The sequence below is a fragment of the Pinus tabuliformis genome, chromosome X (assembly GCF_031772625.1).
Source record: "Pinus tabuliformis cultivar Carrire ecotype Pingquan chromosome X, CPIR1, whole genome shotgun sequence".
NCBI lineage: Eukaryota > Viridiplantae > Streptophyta > Pinopsida > Pinales > Pinaceae > Pinus > Pinus tabuliformis.
The window spans coordinates 425538674-425543289 of record NC_142308.1 but is presented as its reverse complement, the minus strand read 5'-3'; the positions used below and the strand labels follow the sequence as shown (position 1 = coordinate 425543289).

The 4616-nt window shown below is 40.6% G+C and overlaps 1 pseudogene; it reads right to left on the bottom strand.

Moving 5' to 3' along the window:
- Positions 1 to 1867: 1867 nt before the first annotated feature.
- On the bottom strand, positions 1868 to 2772 carry LOC149140392 (transcription factor-like protein DPB pseudogene; annotated as a pseudogene).
- Positions 2773 to 4616: the final 1844 nt, after the last annotated feature.

Here is a 4616-nt window from a genome sequence, read left to right as displayed (position 1 = left end):
TTATGATTACTTGCTGGCCTAAAATCTGTGGGAAGTTGTTGTAGAACGATTGGTTGAGCGCTGGAAACGCAGGCACAAATAGGATATGCCTTGCAATGTCTAAAGACTTTCGTAATATCCGCAGGTTAAATCATTTGTTTCGATTCTGGAAATCTTCATCACTGATCTATTCATCTTGGTCTTGAGATTTCCCGTCTCTTGTCGATTGTCACTCTTTTTATATCGCTCACGGGAATGCACTCTCATGTGTTGAAACATTTTTGTCTGCATTTACATTTTTGCTCAAGTTACTTCAGTCGAAGGGATTCATTGTATTTTTAATGTTGCGTACCTATTTAAATGTAAATACTTATATTTTCAAAAAGAAAATGATCGGTATCAAAGAACCAAAAGGAATGGAGTGAGAAACATTTGGTCTCCTCGTGGAACTAGTCGCTTGGTTCATTGCTAGCTGTGGTGCTGGTTGATGATGCAACTGCTGATGCTGAGGTTGCGGTAAATGATTCAATGGCTTCTTTACATTCATAGCTGTGGCCGTACTTTGCTTCTCAGGCTTTCCAGCACAAGAGGAAGAAGAAAGCACGCAATTACTGGTAAAATCCGCTGCTTATGCCTAGAGCTTTTCTTGTTTTTGGATGCAAGATTACGAATGCGCGGTGTTTTGTTTTGAATCTCTTCAGTAAAGTAACGGCCTTTTAGGAGCTTTTTGGGGTTTGTTCCCAGCACAGACGCTGGCTTTTCTCGTGGTTTGAACCGTTCCGCTTGGGGAAGGTTTTGTGTTTGAGGAAAGTTTCAATCTTTGAAGCTTGGAAAGTAGTATTTTTCTGAAAATTTTGTGGAGTTGAGCCGTTATTGAACGGTTTTTTTCGAGGTGTGAAGTTCTTGAGGAGATATATTGCAGTTCATCGTGGTGGAAGAAAGAGGTCCGGTGAAAATCTCGTCTGCTGAGTGGCTTCTTTACGAGAAATTGAGTCTCGGTTGTTTATTTTGAGTGAAATTTGTGTTTGCAAAGCTTTTGAGCTACCCGAAGCTGATAATTCTCGGCATTTAAGCTTTTCCTTTAAATTTCGAGCTCAAATCCGTGATTTTTAGGGATCTCTGTTTTGACGAATACTTGTGAAGATTTTCTGCAATTCTGGTTGCAGTTGGATTGTTAGAAGCAAGGTCATCGAAGTCTTGTTGTTCAGGCCGTTCTTTAAAGCAAATTAAAATTTTCACTAATTATTTTGAGGAACCTTTGCAGTCCCTTAAATATCTTGCCAGTTTTGAAAGATACGGGTGCCAACCTTGAGAGGGATCCCACTTTGCTGCAGATGAACCCAAATCCTCAGAATTGGACTGTGTAGATGTAAATTGACATTAAATAACATCAAGCAATCGATGTAAAGTTGACCTATTGTCTCAGAGTGGCAACACTTCATTCACCATGGCCGGTTATATCGCTGTTAATCACTATGGATAATTATAATTCTCTCACAGGACGAGTTGAAGGAGCGGGCCACATTACCATTGGACAAACAAGGGCCAAAATCGTGGTTGCAAGGGACGATTCGTAGCTGCTGAGTTCGAGTTTCAAAAGCTGAATTTGTAGCTGTTATTAATGGACGAGTTCAATATAATGTCGAGGCAGAATAACCATAACTTGGGGTAGATCGAGGGCAAACTTCTCAGGAAAAAAAAAAAAAGGACAAAATATGATCAATGCGAATCGTTGAGGTCGAAAACCACTGTTGGAGGCCGAGCTGAATGATCTCCTTCAGAGGTCAAATCCTTGAGCTGTTGATGCAGGTTGTGTAAATAAACCTGTGTGTGAGTGACTGCCTTTATTTTTTCCTCGGCATTGGAGTATAAATTTGCAGTCGCCTTTTCAAAGTAATAATGGTGATACAGTGCTAAATGGCCTTTTACAAAAGTTCATTTCTTTCAGTACATATGCATCATCATGGAGCCCAAATGGTGTGCTGTTAAAGTCGAAGTGAACTAACTGCATGTCTTCAGAGATCTCAATTTCAACAGTGGCACGTGGATGAGTCTGGACCAATATGAAGGGTAACGATACACCCCCAGATGGAGTATTCCCTGAACTATATCTATGCTCATTTCGTTTCACCAGATTTTGAAGGCCTATAATCTGTTCTTCGAGTTCGTGAAAATAAGATGCTTTCTTCTCAATCCTACTTTTCAAGAGCAATTTCTCAGCCTTAAGCTGTTCGACATCATTTATACTTGTCTTAGGCAACCCCTTCCAATGGATTTCTTTTTTCTCCTTTGAAATTATCTCCATTGCCATAAGTACATTCAGTGCATCATAAACCCTTCGCCGAATGCTCTTTTCATCATATTGTTGCCGGTCTGGTGAAACAAGAGTGCTGTCCAGATTTGCATATTCAGCTACAAGTTCATCTGCAACCTCATTATATGTGGTCCGGCGCTTGCTGTCAACCTTCTGACTGCATAGGCCTGCTAAGTCCGGAGTCAACTGTTGACTGTCTTGCCACGCTGAGTTGATTGCTTTAAAGCTAAGTCTGGTAACTTTGGTTTCATTCAATTAGAAAGTTTTCAGAAATCAGTGAAAGGCATTGCCCTTTTTTCACTATGGTCACAGAAGGTTGTGCTGAAAGAAGTTGGTGAAATATATGTAAAACATAATGCAACAGAATGCAATGTATTCAGAGGTTCAAAGACCTGTTTGGCTGCACCAGATTACTCTAATTACATAAAGACCTGCAATTCTAAAAACAAACCTGTTGACTGTGCTTTCAAATCATTCATTACAAAAGTTTTTTTTGAAGATCTATAAATGTTGATTAAGGAATAGAACAGCGTGGTGACTTGTTCTTCCATGGACCTAAATTGACACTGATCTTCCTAACATTTGTTGGTATTTGCGGATTTTTTATTCTTTTTGCATTCCTAAGCTTCCAGAAGGGATATAGAGGCAAGTTTTATAAAGTTTGAAGGAATCAGCTACAATGTCTAGTCAAATGTGAAATTTCTACAGAATTCAAAGAACAGAATCTCTGAAAGACTGGTATTGGACAATGTATTTTTCAAACTGATATTCTTAATTTTTTGAAATCTTCAATAGCTGGGGTTTGTCTAGACTTGCTGAGTGTTCATTTCTTTGTTGAGACAATGGCTAGATTTCATGATGTATTAGAGTTACTGAATACACTAATACACTCCACTATTGGTGGGAAGGTAAATGTTAGCAAAGACACTCTTTGTGACATTCAGACCTGCCTGCATGATGCACAAGAAAAGATCGACTTTTTGCAGCTTGAATCACAGCTACAGCAAGAAGAGCTACACCATTCTGAACCTGTTTCTGTTCAGAACATTGAGACAACCACCCATCAGCAGCATGCTAATAATGGTACAGTTTATTCAAATAAAGCAGCAGTTGTATATGCAGATGCAGAAACTCAGTCTGCACTTCCCAAGCCCATCATCAGACCTTGGGAACAGCTTGTCCACAACAAGCACAAAACTGGTCTTGGATATGACAAGGACTTGTCCTTTCATATTCCAGACTACTCAAAGCCCATTCAGTTTCAGAGGGCTGGATTCATTGATGACTCTTCACCTGCTTCTCATGACAGTTCAGCTTCAGTTGTTCCAGATTCTGCACCTCTTCCACAGCAACAACAACAACAACAACAACAGATAGTGAAATGCCAACACTGTGATCAAGTTGGCCATCTGAAAGATCATTGTTTCGATCTTCATCCATGTAAGCACTGTCATAAAACCAGTCATTCTTCACACAGATGCTTCAGAAACAAACATTCTGCAAGAACAAAGATTCATCTAGGATGGATCGCTTCTTGGCAATGGGCATCAACAGCCAAGAAGATATTCCAAACACATGTCAGAACTTGTTCCAGAGTATTAAACAGTCTTGCAGTTGAGTTTTCTCCATCTTCTCACCTTGTACCTGACAGGGGGGGAAATGATGGTCATCTACAAGCTTCAAAGTCACATCAAGCGAGCCTGAGCCACAACCTGCCACACCAGTTTCAGAGTTGTAGCCAGAGACAAAGATGCCTGAACATGCCTTCAGTTGGCAATCTGGGACACTTCCTCTAGCAGAAGACTCCAGCTTCTTGCCAGTTTTGGAAGAGTTCCAGGAATCGCAGAGTTGTTGGTCATCCTTAAACCATCACAGATTAAGAACACTTCCTCTAGCAGAAGACACCAGCTTCTTGCCAGTTTTGGAAGAGTTCCAGGAATTGCATTAAGCATTCCAGAGTTGTTGGTCATCCTTAAACCATCACAGATTGAGAACACTTCCTCTAGCAGAAGACACCAGTTTCTTGCCAGTTTTGGAAGAGTTCCGGGAGCTGCACTAAGCGTTCCAGTGTTGGTGGTCATCCTTAAACCACCGCCCTTTTTTTACCAACATTTCATAGAGCACATTCAGCCTAGTGCTGCCATGCATTTTTGCACATTTTGTATTACAGCTCTCTTCTTGGACTCATACATAACCCTTCGGATTAAGGGGGGGAATGTTGGACACCTAATCCTAAAGGGTTAGCGTGGAAGTTGAATGGACAAAGCAGTCCAAGAGACCTTGGGATCTGAATCCCAAGAGTCACCTATTGTACTATAAATGT